The sequence below is a fragment of the Monodelphis domestica genome, chromosome 7, assembly GCF_027887165.1.
Source record: "Monodelphis domestica isolate mMonDom1 chromosome 7, mMonDom1.pri, whole genome shotgun sequence".
Lineage (NCBI taxonomy): Eukaryota > Metazoa > Chordata > Mammalia > Didelphimorphia > Didelphidae > Monodelphis > Monodelphis domestica.
Genome location: NC_077233.1, coordinates 197,309,117 through 197,326,007, shown reverse-complemented (window position 1 = coordinate 197,326,007; position 16,891 = coordinate 197,309,117). Strand labels below are relative to the sequence as shown.

The window sequence follows — 16,891 nt, the reverse complement described above, 5'->3', positions numbered from 1 at the left end:
TACTGTCTCTGAAACACGTTGATTTTTTGTTTAGTTGTTTTAGTTGTATTCAACTACTCATGACCCCATTTGGGGTTTTCTTGGCAAAGATACTGGAGTTGTTTGCCATTTCCTTCTCTGACTCATTTTACAGATAAGGAAACTGAGATAAACAAGGTAAAGTGACTTGCCCAGAGTCACCTGGCTAGTAATGTTCTGGGGCCAGATTTGAAATCAGGAAGATAAGTCCTCCAGACTCTATTCACGATGCCACCTAGCTGACAAGTTGATGTCCTTGGACAAATACAGTTCCTTCATTTCCCCTTGCTTTTTAAGTTTACTTCCATGTGAATAATACTATGGGTTCTTCTCATGATGGACTGCTATAGTCTAAAATGATATAGACATGGCCCATCAGCCCTTCTTTCTTCAGCCTTTGCTTGCTTTCAGGCTATCTTCTTTCTCTACCTACTTTCTCTTGATGGGTCCCTCTACAATAGCTTGAAAGGATTCTAACTTTGAAGGAGGAAAAGTGGACATTTCCTTCACAAATATTAAAAAAGCTTGGAAAGGGGAGTCAGTCACGCTCAAACTTGAACATATGGTCACCACACACACCAAGTGATGTGATGTGTCATTCAGTAGGAATCTAGTCTGGCTTTTTTCATTAGCTTGCAATCAATTGTCAATTGTACTCTCTGCTGAAAAATCAAGGCCCCTCTATCGGGGACTTGTCTCTCCTCTTTTGGTGTTTCCCGAGAGGTAAAGTGATTTAATTTAAAACCATCTGATAACTACTTGCTACATTATTAAAAGCCTTTGGAGAATACAGAATAAAGAGTCTGCATGGAGAATACAGAATAGAGTCTGTGGGCAACATGGCAATACTACCACAAAGTGGAAAGGCAACAATTTAGGAAATGAATGTGTTAAGAGAAGCTGATCAGAAAAAATGTCTATTTATCAGGAGGTCAAGGAAGATCTTGTATGGATAATCTGAAGGGTGATATGAAAAGAGGAAACTATTTTTAAAAAAATAATTCAGTTATGAGCCCATTAACAAAAAGTTTACCTTTTGGCAGGAAGGGATTATGTCAGCTTTTTAAGCAATGACAAAGAAATGTACAATGAAGAATACTGGGTAAGAGAAACAGAAGGATAAATAAAAAGGTCAAACATGGAACAATTGCAGTACCAAATTTTGTGACTGGGAAATAGCAATAGATATACCACATCAGTTTTCTCCTTTAAAAACTGAAGGAATTGGACTAGATTGTCTCAAAAATCATTCTTAGCTGTAAGTCTATTGGGCTACAATAGATCAAGCATGGAACTCTAGGGTGCAGAAGGTTTAATTTTACCTCTAACTGTCAGGAGGAGCTAAAGATCAGGTGGGTTATAGAGATACTGGTTTGGGGAGGGTCATTTTTGTTTGATTCTCTTGCATGCTACTTGACAACCTGGTTAAAAAAAGTAGGGCAAACTTGGACATCATTTCATCTCTTCTTTTGTGTCTAGACTGGTCAAGTTATTTCTTTAGGTTATCTTTGGGAACACACAAGGGAAGTGAGTTGGAGATATATCATATTTGCCCCTCAGCTCTCTTCCTGATCTGCCAAGTGTGTTCTGGTGCCACTGAAATCTCCCCTGGTGAATGGTGAAGGGGATGGATGAGAATAGATTCAGGGAGATGAACACCACCTAACTTTCTCTGTGTGTCTGCTTCTCTAGCGACTCAGGACCTGCCATGGGGATCCATCCAGGGCTTCCTTACATATGTGGCTGTTTGTCTGAATCCTGGGGTTGGTGCTGAAGATTATAATCTCAATTGACAGGTGCTATTCTTAATGTTTGTACTATGGTAAAAATTCTCTCAAAGTTCTTGTGTTTTGTAAAACTTGTAACTTGCCAAAATACTCATATATTTCAAAGTGTGTGTGTGCTTTCAGTCCATATAGCAACAGAGTTTGGGTTCTACCTGTCAACTGCAAAAGATCTCAGCAACTACTAGATCTGGATATTGACAATAATCATTGCCTATAATTATTATTTAGTAATAATTACACCATCATAATAATCCATTCCTTATTTTGGAAGTATATAAAATGAGATAAAAGGCAACATGACTAAATAGAAGGTTGGTCTTAGGGTCAAGATGATCTGAGTTCACGTCCCACCTCTATCATGTAATGGCTTTGTAACTCTAGGCAAGGAATTTAAGTTCTGAGAGCTTCAGACAATTTTCTAAGATTATAACTTGTAGAGCAGGTTTATTTGTATTGGAGGCAAGGGGTTTCTTCATGGAGCCTTTCTCATAGCAATGAAATCATAAGTCTGGACCAAAAATAAAACAAAAAGATTCATAGAGGACAAAGGCAATAATCATGAGAATATTGCTAACATGAATTAACATGCTTTTCAAAATCCAGGGGAATTGAATTTATATGTAAGGCTGAGGTTGGTCTTGCAATAGCAGCCACAATTCAAAGAAAGGCTTATGTAATCAATATGTCAGGATTCTCAAGTCATGCTAATTGGTCTCTCAGTTTTATTCTCACAAACCCAGTTGCAAAATCTAGTGGAATTGTCATTTTGGGACAGAAAATGTCAATAAATGTTGAATAGGTAAATAAAAGAAAATGATTGGAGATTGACACGGTTGGTTTTTTTTGGGGGGGGTGGGTGAGTCTTGATCCTTAATTTCATTGACATGGGGAAGATGAACAGCAGCAATTCATCTTAGAGGTGCCAGATAGTTATTGAAGGATTAAGTGAATTTGTCCTTGGTCACATAATTAGTACGTGCCAAAGACAAGGTTTTTGAATCCAAATCTTCCTCATTCCAAAGCCAGCACTATTCTCTAAGCTGTGGAAGCATATTGAAAATCTTTTTTTGGGTTCTTGTAGGAATTTATTTATTTTTCCATAAATGAATAACCTAATAAAACCAAACCCCCCAAATATATATCCAAATAAACAAGTGCAAAATTGTGTGTTTTCGTCTGCATTTCTATTCCAGCAGTTCTTTTTCTGGAGGTAGATAGCATTTCCTCAGGAAATTTAAAGAAATAATTATTTCTCCCCTTAAAAGCCCTTTTGAGACTTCCAGGAAAAGAACCTTGAAAAGATTGGCAGGAAGTTAAAGGCTAAATTCTTTTTTTTCTTCAGGGAAATGGATTAAGGATGGCACCAAATAGATTTAATTAGAGAATATCTTATTTACACCACTGCTTCTAGTAGTGCTTTGATTATTGATCCAGCTAAGGACAGTCTCCTTGATTCCTCTCCACCTGAACTGAACAGCAAGCTAACACTCACCCTTCTCCATTGATTAAAAGAAGGGAGGCTGCCACTTTGTTTAATTCCACAATAAGGAAGGAGAATAGTTCCAGAGGATTGGGATGTTTGCTCAATTCTAGAGTATTAACTCAGACTCTATTTTAAGATAACTTTTCCTTGTTTAAGATTCCTATAAACAAAACCTAAAGTTGTTTTCAGGTTGAGTCATGTTGGAAGGCATAGGAGAAACTATACCAGATGGACATCTCTCTCTCCAAGCTAGAAATGGCTTGGGTATAGATTAATGTTAAATTGAATGAAATTGTTTCTGGGATATTTGAGCCTAAAATCAGAAAATATATTATTATTATTATTATTCAGTGTGTGTATATTGACTTACTTATGTGTCTCTTATTCATACCTATTATAGTTAGTCTCTTGATGAATATGGACTTTAAAAGACACTATGAGTGGGGCAGCTAGATGGCTCAATGGATAGAGAGTCAGGCTGGGCAATGAGAGGTCCTGGGTTCAAATTTGGACTCAGACATGTTGAGTGACCTTGGGCAAGTCACTTATCCTCAATTGCCTAGCCCTTGGGGCTCTTCTGTCTTGGAACCAAAACTTAGTATTGACTCTAAGACAGAAGGTAAGGCTTAAAAAATACTATGGATGAAGATTAAGTTTACCAAATTTAACCAACTTGTGTTAAAATATAATCCAGCTCAAAGGAATATATTTCCCTTTTCATTCTTCAGTATTTTTGGGTTTCACTGTATAATGAATCACACCATAAAACTTTGATGGGTCTGTAATCTTGCCGGTATGGGTGCTCCCTTAGCACTACAAAACACAAGCCATCTATACGTTATTTTCCATAAGAATCTAGTCAACTCTTCTGGGTGTTTTCCAAACTGGGTTCCTTAACCCAAGGAGGATTTCATCTACTTTCATGTCTACAAGACTGAGGGATCAAAAAGTGAGTGGCTAGATTGAGCAGCAAAGAAATCTATTAATTCACTAAGGAAGTCTGTTTTAGCTAGGAGAAGCATCCATTTCTTCAAGTACAGATCAGATTTGTAGAGCTTTTGGGGCTCATTTAGGATTCATAGTCAATCAGCAGCATTTTGGACTGAATGGTAATGGGAGAAGTGTGCAAGGATTCGAGTCAGGAATTGCTAAAGGTCAAGAGAAAAAACATTTCATGATTAATCTCATTGGAATCCCCTATATTGGTAATAAATCTCTAAGAGAGTGGAGGCCTCCTTCAAGACAGAATCAGCTGGGTTCTTCCTATTGTTGCTAGTATGGAGAATAAAATACAGACAGATCTCTTTTTACAGAAGCCCATACATAGTATGTAAAGCACTTTGCAAATAAAATTATTACATGATGTTAGCTATTATTAGCTAATTAATAGACACTTACTAGCAGTGTGACCCTGGGCAAGTCACTTAAATCTCTTTGCCTGTTACCTCATCTGAAAATGAGCTGGAGAAGGAAATGGCAAACTACTCCAGTATCTTTGCCAAGAAAACCCCAAATGGGGTCATAAAGAGTCAGGCATGACTGACACATCTGAACAAAAATGATTATTATTGATTGTTAGCATTAAGCAAGACAAAAAACAGGGAGATTGACAAAATTAAAGGTGTTTGCCACTCTCTTATAAAGGATGACTAAATCAGAATCCAAATGGAAAAAAGATTTCTTATAGTCAAGTCCTACAGATGGTTCCTGTTTACAGATGGTAATGTACTGATGCCATTAAGCTGGAAACAAATACAGAGCCCCAGAGTGCTGTCTAAATGGTATTGATTAATGCCTTGATTAATTAATGACTTAAATGATCACTACTTTGTATTCAGAGGGCTTGATAGGATTACAAGAAATTAGAGCTAGAAGGGTCTATTTTTGTTTTTTGTTGTTTTGATGTTCAGTCATGTCTGACTCTTTGTGTCCCTTTTTAGGGTTTTCTTGGCAAAGATACTGGAGTGGTTTGTCCTTTCTTCAGTTTATTTTACAGATGAGGAGATTGAGACAAATGGGGTTAAATGTCTTGTCTAGGGTCACGGAGTTAGTATCTGAGGTCAGATTTGAACTTGAGTTTGACTAACTCCAGACAGCATTCTATCCATTCTGCTACATAGCTGTCCAGAAGGTTTTATACAAACCATTTGAGTCTAGACTCTTCATTCTGTAGAGGCCCAGAGACATGGAATGATTTCCCTGTAGTCACAGGGTAAATGAGTGTTAGAACCCGGTCTCAAACTCAGGCTTCTGGTTCTAAGCCCAGAGCTCTTTAAAACTGGGACCTTAATTTCCTGGAGCAATAATCTAGCAATATACCTCTTCATTCTTAGAAATTCTTGACAGGACAGGAAAGTCATTTCCTGGTACGTTTCTTGCCCATATCCTTTTTGCCAGTTGTCTGATTTCCTCCGAATAAAAGATGTCTTGTTTACCAAGCAGGCAGCTGCTGATGAATCTTTCCAGAAACTTTATAGACCTATATTTAAAGTTTTGAGCAAATTTCCTTTGAATATATTGCCCCTAGATTATTATTAGCCTGATAGATTTTGAGCATGGATTTATTCTGACATCATTAAATGGCTAAATTAAAAGAAGGGATCATAGAAATTTTAAGGCAGACCCACCACTTGCAGGTTTAAATTTTCATTGTTTTCTCTAAGAAGATAACCAATATTGATTATTATTAAAAACAAATAAAGAAACTGAGTTCTTTAGCTAATTAAATCTTTGTGCACAGGAAAGTATCCAAACACACCTCAAGAGTCTTTATATTTCCATAATCAGAATTTCCAAGGGTTCCTATTTAAATTTTACTTTGGCACAAATTGCTTATATGCTCTGATTGCAGTTCTTTTTTTTTTTAAACCAATTACATGTAATAGCAAATTTCCACATAAGCTTTCCTAAGTTATATGATCAAACTTATCTGTCTCTCCCTTTCCTTCCCTCTCCTGGTGCTGGCTGGTGATTCAATCTGGGTTATATGTGTATTATCATGCAAAACACATTTTTATATTGTTCATTTTTGTGAGTATTCTCATAAAACCAAAACTCCAAAACATAAACCCAAATAAACAACTGAAAAATCAGATGCTTTCATCTTCAATCCTACTCCAACAATTCTTTCTCTGGGGGGTGGATAGCAGTCTCTGTCCTAAGTCCATCAGAATTGTTCCATATCATTGTATTACTGACAATAGCTGTCTATCACATTTGATTGTTCCACAACATTGCTGTTACTATGTACAATGTTTCCTGGTTCTGCTTATGCCTCTCTGCATTTGATTGCAGTGTTCTTAGAATGAAGGTACATTTAACCTTGTTCATACTCCTCTTCCTGGGCTTCAATGAACATCTGTTGACACCTGTTATTTGGTGTAGTATGGAATAAGATGTTGGCAGGCAAATTGGAGATATGGCTTGTCCAAAAGAAGGAGAGACATAGTGTCAGGTTTCAAGTGTTCTATTCAATGTAAACAACTTCCTTTTCTTACTTCATGACCTTAATAGCTCCCCTGGGTTCAATGTTTGTCTTTAAGCGAATAACCATTTCACTACATCCAGCCTCATTCTCTTTCCTGGTGTTGCACCACCAACTTATCTATCAGGTATTCAGAACTAAATATCCTTCTATGAACAGATATCTCAAATTAACCAAGTCTGAAATTGAGCTCTTTATCTTTCTTTTTTACATTTTCTTTTTTATGATAAATTTAGCAAATGTCAACAATCACAAACATTTTGATATACAAAGAAGAGAAAGGAGGATTATCCATAAGTTATGAACTCTGGTCACCTAATAGTTTGATTTTTAAGGTACATGTGAAATTGAACTGGGTACTAAAAAAACTGTTCTGCTTCTCTTTGTTCCCTTCTAAAACTTCTTCTCATCTTTTCCATGTATTTAAAAAATCTTTCTTTCAGGCTTTGCTTTTTATTTTCTTCTTTTCTATCATTTTTCTCACTACTTGCCAAGTTCTTCCCTTCCTCCCTATTCTTATTCTAGACTTTCCTATTTCTTTTGAGGATACCACCAGTATTTTAGTGACCTAGGTTTTGATACTTCAGTGTCACTCCTGATTTCTCATTTACTCATTGTACACATCTGCTCAGTTGTCACATTTCATTTCCATACTTTTTCAACTCCAGTGGTTTGACATTGCCTCTAGAATAAAATATAAACTCCTCAGGAATTTTACAACTTGACCCCAACCAGCCTTATTACATTTTGTGGTGCAGTAATAGTTTCATTCTATTGTTCAGCTGGACAATACTAGACAATTTCTTACTATATCTCAGACCTGACACTACATTTCCCACTTCTGTGATGTACTGACTGGCTCTCTATGACTGAAATGTACTTCCTCCTAACCTCCTTTTCTTATAATTTTTTATTTCTTTCAAGACAGCTCAGGTTTCACCTCTTATCTGAATAATTTCTTAATTTCCATAGCTATTAATATATAAATATCATATATAATGTTATATATTACTATTTAATGTCACATATCTATTTTATATCTACCAATACAATATAGTGTTAATTTTAATAATACTATTAATGCTAGTGTTATATTTCTGAAGAGCATCACCAGTTTATTTTGTTTGTACGTAGCTGAACGAAAGTTCAACGGCTGAGATGGCGATGCAGCAAGGCACTGTGGAGTGCTTAGGGCGTGATGGAGCACAAAAGACAACATGGCCATCCAATGCAGCTAAGGAAGTCTCCAGGTGTAATGACTTTTCGTGCCAATGGACCCAGGCTTCCAACACCCAGAGAGTGGGACTGTCTCTGTGCATCGACTTTTCCACTTAAATCTTCATGCACAGGTGTCTTTGTGCACAAAAACGCACAAAGACAATCGTCATCCTCGGTTCGAGAGACAACCAACAAACATAGCTGTTTGTATGTTCTCTCTCCTTTTAGACTGTGAACTTATTGAGAGCAGTTTAAAAAAGTTTTTGCCTCCAGAGTTTAACAGAGTGCTTGGTGGACAGTAGGCTCTTAATAAATGCTTACTGTCTTGTTGACATAGATACTGTCTTCCCTAGCAAGTTCTCAATTTATACCACAATGATGGATTCCTATGAGTCCTTTTTGCTAGATCAGTGTTAACCACAGAATTGATTACTTTGATAGAGAAATCACAGGGCATTAACACCTTTTAATAAAAGCACATCTTTTTAATCTTATTTCTTTTGGATAGTCTCCAAAGAGAATTAGTCTAAAACACTAGAAGCCCTTATTTTTTAATACTTTATGATACCAGTACAATTCTTGAGGGTATTATTACCCATGACTGAGACTCCCAATCCTTCCATTTACTAGCTATTAGTGAAATCTCTCCATCCCCTGATAACACTGGCCCACCTGGCTACTCTTTCCAATAATGGCTATACCTTCATTCATTTTCCTCAGCTCCCTCACTGAGGTAAGGGGGTTGAATATTCCTTGCTCCACACTGCAATTTCCAGGCTCTGACTCTACCTCCATCACTCAGTAACTTCTTCTCCTTTGAGGTTCAAGTTTTTCATATCTGCCACTCAAACAAAATCCTGGTAGCTACTGTAGTATTGATCAGTTGTTTACCCATTTTATCCAACTCTTCATGACTCCATTTAAGGTTTTCTTGGCAAAGATACTGGAGAATGGTTTGCCATTTTCTTCTCCAGCTCATTTTACAAATGAGGAAACTGAAGCAAATAGTGTTAATTGACTTGCTTAGGATCACACAGCTAGAGTCTGATGCCAGATTTGAAATCAGGAAGATGAGTCTTCCTAACTTCAGGATGTTGTCTACAGAATCCCAAGCCCCTTTCCTTCCTTCCTTATTGAATATGATACATGGCTCACAATTTTTCTCTTCTTTCCAACTTCTGCCATCATATATATATATATATATGTATATATATATATATATATATTCACAATGAGTTTTCTTCAAATGCCCTAATCACTCAGTTTCTGAATCTGTTCATTTTCCATGACCTATTCTTCCAATCCACTTTAGCCACAAAGATGTCCATACCTTTGATTTTGCCATCACCCACAAATATATCACCTCTATGTTCAAGAATTTCCAAACCCCCCTTATTTGACAATAATCTATTGGCCTTTCACCTCTCCCTCTTCCCTACTTTACCAAGTCCTAGTCTTCATTCATACCATGACCTCCAATCCTTAAGTCTCTTCCAGGTCATTTCCTTTACACTAGCCTCTTTCTCCTATTTTTTCCATCTTGATCTGTTGATGATGAGCCAATTCAATTTCACACTGTGCTCCTTTTTTGAATTAATAGAACCTTTATCATTTTTACCAATTGTACTCTGCCAAGTCTCAGCCATGAAACTCCTATCATTTGCCTGCTTTGTTCCTACATATGTGCTGCTGAACCAAAGTGGAGAAAAATCACACAGCCATTCTTCCTGGGACTTTCAATCTCATTTTTCTGAGTCTTTCTGCCTCAAGTCTTCCACACTCTGAACTGTCCTTAATCTCCATTTAGTTACCAAAGTGATTTTCCAATTCTCTCTCTCTCTCTCTCTCTCTCTCTCTCTCTCTCTCTCTCTCTCTCTCTCTCTCTCTCTCTCTCACACACACACACACACTGCTTTGTTTGATACTCAAAGGCCCTTCATACCTTGTCCTCGCCTATCTTTCCCAACTTCTCATCCCCACATATTCTACAATCCAGTGACATTGTCTTCCTTGCTGGTTCCACAAATAAGACACTCCATCACTAGGCTCTGTACATTTTTTTCTAGCCATGTCTGGAATGCTCTCTCTCCTCATCTCCACATATTGGGTTCCCTGGCTCCCTTTAAATCCCAATGAAAATCCCTGCTTTTACAAGAAGTCTTTTCCAATCCCCTTTAATTCTAGTCCCCCCTCTGTTAATTATTTTCTATTTATTGTGTATATAGCTTGTTTGTATTAAGTGTTTGTTGCCTCCTGTAAAAGAGTTAATCTGCAGGGCAAGCCAAGCATGCAACACAAAGCAAAAGGACATCATCTGTCAACCAGAAAAGTAACATTCCTTTTGGAATGTTCCCAGGAAGCTAACTCCACAGTGGAACTGAACTCTCTTGGTTTTGGAGAGAGGAGGAAAGGAGAGACCCTGGTGGCTTCTGAGCTAGGTGGAGAGGTTTCTGACACGACCCCTCTTAGCTTCTGTCCTAAGTTGGGGAAACTTGCTTTTGAGCCAGGCTAAATGGGGAAGAAGCTCTGAACAGGACACCTGTTAGCTTCTGTCCTAGATTGTGGGACTGATGTGGCTTTTGGAGCTGAGTGTGGTGAAGAAGATATTGGTGTCTCTGATACTTGAGTTTGAAGGAAGAAGAAAGAAGATTAAACAGTTATCCTCCCATATCCCTGAAAGACTTGTGTCACAGTTGTGACTGAACTGCCATTTTATCAATACCCTCCTAATTCCTTGTATAGATTAGGGAAAACCTCATCCCTCTCACCTTGTCTTCCATCCTGTCCTATCTTCCCCAATAAACCTCATTACTTGAGAAAGAGGATAAGAATATCTTCTCTAAACCTCACAGTTCACCTTTGAGTTACATATAAAGGTGACTAATAGGGGGAAGGGAAAGGGAGGCAGGAGGGCGTGGTTGGAAAACTGGGAGTTGAAGGGTGGAGGGTAGGAAATATCTTGATCTATTAACCATCGCTAGTGATCAATAGGCACCCTCTGATAGTATCTCTGGTAGTATCTCTCTATCTCTGAAGTATATCTCTATCTCCAAGTATATCCTTTATTACTATAGAAACACCAGAGTATCTCATTTATTACAACTAGAAATATCTCCAAGTATCCTTTCTATTTCAATTGGCACCTTGAAGATCGACTGAACCCCACAATCCTTAGAAAGGCAGAGTAGAAAAGAAAGAAAGATGTTTAAACAAGTTATTTTTGGAACTGTGGTGATAGCAATCATTGCTTATTTCTGGGTCTACAGTATACTGTACAGCAGAATGACCCACATGATAGTTGACTCTTTGGACTACATAGGTAACAACAATGTCCATATTACAGATACCTTTTCAAACTGAATTCACACTCTGGCAAATACTGGCTCAAGTTTATGTGATCCTTATGGCAGCTCTTCAAACTCTGAACAATTGAAGAAGAGATATAGATTTGTGATTCCCCTAAAGGCAGAAAAGATACTGGCTATTGATAATCTGGAAAGCATGCTTAAGACAATGTTTGAGGAATTTATTAAAGAAAAAGGGCTAGATCAGGTTATGGGCAAGGACAATGAACAGGCTGACAGTGTCTCTGAAGAAAAGACAGCTAAAGTCACTGATGAGAGAAATGAAGGTGACAAGGACACTGTGTCTGCAGGTGAACTAGAGAAAATCTGTCCATTAAAGGAAGTCACTAAACTATCATCAACAACTGGTGTAATGCAATCCAAGGTTCACAGGCAATTCACCTCACAGGAACTTGAATCCATAAAAAGAAGTCTCCCAAATTTTGTAGAAAATCCTTTCAAACCTCAAAAGGAACTGAAACGAGCTTTTAGGATTTTTGACCCTGATTTTGAGGATGTAGAGTTCCTACTATCAGAATTGTTTAGCCCACATGAATATAGGCAATTCCTAGAAAAGACAAGATCTGATTAAATTAGTCATCTAGGGAATTGATAGACACCCTCAAGTATTCCCCTAGTATCCCTCTTTCTATTACACCCCCCACTCCCATTAAAGTGTAAGCTCTTTGAGGGCAGGGTCTGTTTTTGCTTCTTTTTATATTCCCAGGGCCTGGCACATAAGAGATGTTTCATAAATGTTTACTGATTGACTGATCTTTCCACTATACCATACTTTCCACACTTTTCCCAGAAGAAAATTTAGAGACTGAAAACTTTCCATAGACTGACTTTAAAAGAGTATATTATTTTCAAACTTGGGGCAGTTTGATGTTGGTAGTACATGCATTCCTTTAGCAGTGTGGAGACAACTAAGCTTAGTGCCTAGGTATCAAGAATATTTAGTTAAAATAGGAGGCTCCCAGATGGCTTGCATTGTTAATAACATCCATCTGTCAGCTACTGTAGTAATTAATTCCCCCTTCAGTTCATCTGAATTTGTCTTAATTATTCTTATATTTTCACATCATGAATTGCAAAGTTGATTTGGGGATGCTTTTCCTGTTGTTTTCCTCAGCTCCCAAATTTGCTAGTTACAGTTCTGGAGAAGAATACAATTATACTACCCACCTCCCTGGGTTGTTGTGGGGAAAGCCCTTTGTAAACCTAAAGCACTATATAAATGTGAGTTATTATTAAAAACTTTTGTTCTTTCGGTCTGGGCCCTTGGTCTGCTTTTCCATTTGAGGCTAAAACGGCTTTTCTCAAACCCACATAAAACTCTTTTCAGTAGCTTCCTTAGATTTAGTCTATAGAACGCCCTGGATTATGTATCTCCTCTCTTCTTTGGGCATACAATTATTTGATCATCCCTCCTAATGTTTCTGCTTTCAAACTTCTGTGTATTTTCTAATCCTAGAATTTCTCTAAAAGCTCTGAGTTACTTCATTATTGGACCACCTGTTGTATGCATTCTCCCACTACAGATCTTATAATTCTTGTCCTGTCAGGGATGGATGACTCTAATGTATTATATTTTGTGGTCAGGGAAAATGAGCCCATCAAGGGCCAACCACTTGTTTGGGGTTTGCAAGAAAGTTTTTGTGTAGACTCTGGGAATAGGAAATATGGGTTGGTGTCCTCAATGACTCTGAAGGTTCCAATCTTGAAAATAAACATGCAGAAAATGACAGCTCATCTCCAACATGATATTGCTCCAAAAAAGGTGGTAGTTAGTTATGGAACGTGGAGTTGTAGCAGGGGAAGGTCTGTGTCTCATCCATTAGCATTTCCTTGGGGATTCCAAAGTAGGAATGGGATATCATGTTTTCACTATGGAACTTCTTGTAGCTCCCTATCTGTGTGTAAGACACCTCAATAATGCAGTTCATGACTCTGACCTGCAATTGCAAACTTCTCTACCCCTTCCTGGTCACCCCTTCTCACTGGTTCATGTTGATTAGGATGCTAACTCCTTTCTTCCTGATATTTACTATAAGGAAGACTTGGGTTTATAGCCTCTCTCAGATACTTAGTAGTTATGTGACCCTGTGAAAGATAGGATAGATAGATGGAAAGGAAGGAAGGAAGGAAGGGACAGAGGGAGGAAAGAAGTGAGTGAGGGAGGCAGGGAGGGAGGGAGGAAGGAAGGGAGGAAGGAAGGATGGATGGATGGATGGACTTGGCAGCATCATCTAACTTTTCTTTCTCTTGCCTTATTAAGCTATTTATTTTCTTTTCTTATCAACTTTCTTCTTCTTGTTCTCTTTAGGTCTTTCTCCTCTTTACCTTTTTCTTACATCTAGCCAAAATCTGAGATTTCATCAGGATAAAAAGGAAAAAAAATACTGTTCTAGTCCTTTTTAGGATTTCATGGAACCAGAGACAGACCCACACATAATAATTCATCTTAGGAGAGGGTTAATTAATAGTTGTCAAACTACCAGTAGAATGTTTAAAAGGGTTAAATGGAAACAGTGCTGACTAAGGACTCAGAAGACTTGAGTTCAAATGCTGACTGTCTTAATACATATGTAACCTAATCAGTTTGTCTAGCCTTCAGTTTTCTTATCTATAAAATGAGGAGGTTGCATTTAATAACCTCTAAAGTCCTCTCCTGATTCAAATCTAGTCTTCAATGTAGAGGTGAGAAAATGGAATATTCAAAGGGCAAATTTGATGAGTATTTATTAGCTAGTTAATAAGGTGAAATTTGAACCAAAGTCTCCTCATTTCTGGGTTCAGTACTTGGCCCAGTTATAATAATAACTTAGTCCACTATCCTCTCCCTTAAAGAGAATAAAACACTGGATAATATTTAGCTATATTCCTGCCTATGTGGCTTTTAGAATTTTCTCCCTTCTACTAAATAAAAGAACCTATAATGGATAGAATATTAAATTCCTTTCATTGTTTCAAATTAACATAACACTTAACATGCAATATTATAGAGAAGACTGGCTTCAGACAGGTTGCATTGAAGAATGAAATCTGCATGTCCTAGGGTGACTCACTCACACATCAAAGCACAGTCTTCAACAAAGGAGCTGAAAGCTTGAAGGGTAATGTTTATCCTCAAATTGTTACAGATTTTTTTTTAATAATCACTCCAGTTTCTGCCAACAATTGGCTTTTAAGAGATATATTTTGGAGTGAATTATTCTCTCTTCTCAACCCTAGCCTAGGAAACATCTTTAAGATAACTTTTGGTTATCTGCTCTGCATTTAGCCTAGGCAAAAAGAAAAAAGAAATGCTCTGAAAATAAAGCCTTCTCTTGATTTGTGGCCTTTCAAACATTATCTTTAAATGTGAGCATCACCTGAAAAAATTCTGAAACATCTGAAAAGCATTGCCTTTGTAGGTTGTTCTGGAGACTGATCACATAAAAGCAGGCATTTAGAATGGAATCTTTGGGAGTGTGTATTGCTAGCTTCAAAAAAGTGTGGGCTTTCCTGCTTGAATTTTAATTGTTGGATTACTGAGACATAAGAAAGTATTCTTTGTATTCAATGTCAGGGTTATTGACTTGTGAGGGGGAAAGTCTGGAAAATAACATTTAAACTATTTTAACATATTTGATAATGTCATATAATGATACTATTCAATAATCATTAAATGATTAATTATGATAATTTAATTATTTAGTTTATATATAACAATATGTGTTATATAATATAATTATATGTCATAAAATAATATAGTAACTTAATAATTATATAATATTACATATAATTATAGTTTTATAATATGTATTATATAATATACTATAGGTAATTTGTTATATATAACATTATATTATTATTAGTATAACATATTCTAAACATATTTTACCATTTTATAGTCTCATAGAATCTTTTAAAAAATCATTGGTGGTAGAAGCCATTCATAGATTTTTCCCAAACTCCATTTAAAATTTTGTTGTTCTGTCATTTCAGTTGTTTAGATTCTTTGTGACCCCATTTGAGGGTTTCTTGACAAAGATACTGGAATGCTTTGCCTTTTCCTTCTCTGGCTCATTGTACAGCTGAGGAAATGAAGACCGACAAGGGAAGTGATTTGCCCAGGGTCACCATACTAGTGAATGTCTGAGTCTAGATCTGAATTTAGGAAGATGGGTCTTCCTGACTCCAGACCCAGCATGCTATCTACTGTACCACCTGGGTGCTCCTTTAAAATCTAGTCCTTTTTTGGGGGGTGGGGGATTTAGTCTATCTTTATTGTTTAGTCCTGCCGAGGTATCCAAATGATTAAAAATCAATCTCTACACTTACACAAACATAGTTGCAGAGTAGAAAATAAAGGTCATTGAGGACTCCAACACCTTAGATGATGCAATGAAAATTGTTAGAACTAATAAGCTGGACTACATGATGACCATCACCAAAGGGAAAGTGGGGGGAGATTGAATTGGCCACGTGATCATTAATGAGTGGATGGGCTCCTCTTCCTGTTTCATGTGTCTATGCTCAAATTGCCTTGCAAACTCAAAATAAGTGGGTGCTTGCTGATGGCATGCTCATTTTCCTGACCACAAAATATAGCATATTAGAGCCATGCAGTCCTGACAAGATAAGGATTATAAGAACCATAGTAGGAGAAGGCATACAAGAGGTGGTACAGAAACGAAGAAACTCAGCTTTTAGAGAAATTGTAGGTTTAGAAAATATTCAGCAATTTGAAAGCAGAAACATTAGGAGAGATGATCAAATAATTGTATGCCCAATGAAGAGAGAAGATACATAGAAAGAATTCTATAGACTAAATCTCACTGAGAGACTCTAAGTTCAAATGAGGGTCCTCAGGAACTTTGGGCAAGCCAATTAACTTCTCTATGACTTAGTTTCCTCATCTGAGAGGAAATGAGAGACTTAGGCTAGATGGTCTTTAAGGTCACGTCTAGCTTTAAAATATGACCCTATCAAACTGTTGAGATCCCACATCTAAGACTTGGCTCTCCACCCGAGATTACTTTCTACTTAGCTAATTGTAAGTTAGAGGCAGCCTTTTTCAGAATCAGGGTAGGCTGCTACTTATTTATAGTAAGATGATGAAGGTTTTCCAAAAGCCACATTCTGCACCCCCCATTGATCTCATGATCTCATTCCATTAAATGGGCACAAAATCTGTCACCATTGGTGCTATGTAATTTAACTTTCTTAAAATATTATGTTACAAAGGAATAAAATTAGCATTTAGTAAATGCCAGGTACTATGCTAAGCACTTTACCAAGGTCATCTCATTTGATCCTCACACCATTTTGGGAGGTAAGTGTTGTTATTATCCACATTTTATAGATGAAAAAACTGAGGCAAACAGAGAATAAGGGACTCAACCAAGGTTATTCAGTTAATAGTATCTGAGGTCAGATTTGAACTCAAGGCCCAGAGCTCACAACTCCAGGTCCTACACTTTCTCTAATATGTTACCTAACTGTCTAAGGGTTAATGTTAGCAGGGATGTTTCCTTGATTAACTCCCTATAATGAAACTGTAGCTGGG

At 37.2% G+C, this 16,891-nt stretch overlaps 1 protein-coding gene and 1 long non-coding RNA gene across 3 annotated transcripts in view; one reads left to right on the top strand and one right to left on the bottom strand.

Annotated features, from left to right (window-relative positions):
• MAMDC2 (MAM domain containing 2) overlaps window positions 1-16,891 on the bottom strand; it is a 239,786-nt gene that overhangs the window by 51,808 nt on the left and 171,087 nt on the right. The window lies entirely within an intron of this gene.
• The window catches only part of LOC103101507 (uncharacterized), a 142,478-nt gene that overhangs the window by 116,710 nt on the left and 8,877 nt on the right, over window positions 1-16,891 (top strand). The window contains exon 3 of one of the 2 annotated variants that reach the window (XR_008913658.1): window positions 1,711-9,133. The exons of the other annotated variant lie outside the window; for it this stretch is intronic. This is a non-coding gene — a long non-coding RNA (uncharacterized LOC103101507). Of the gene's footprint in view, window positions 1-1,710; window positions 9,134-16,891 lie in introns of those variants that run through there. 2 annotated transcript variants of the gene reach the window in all.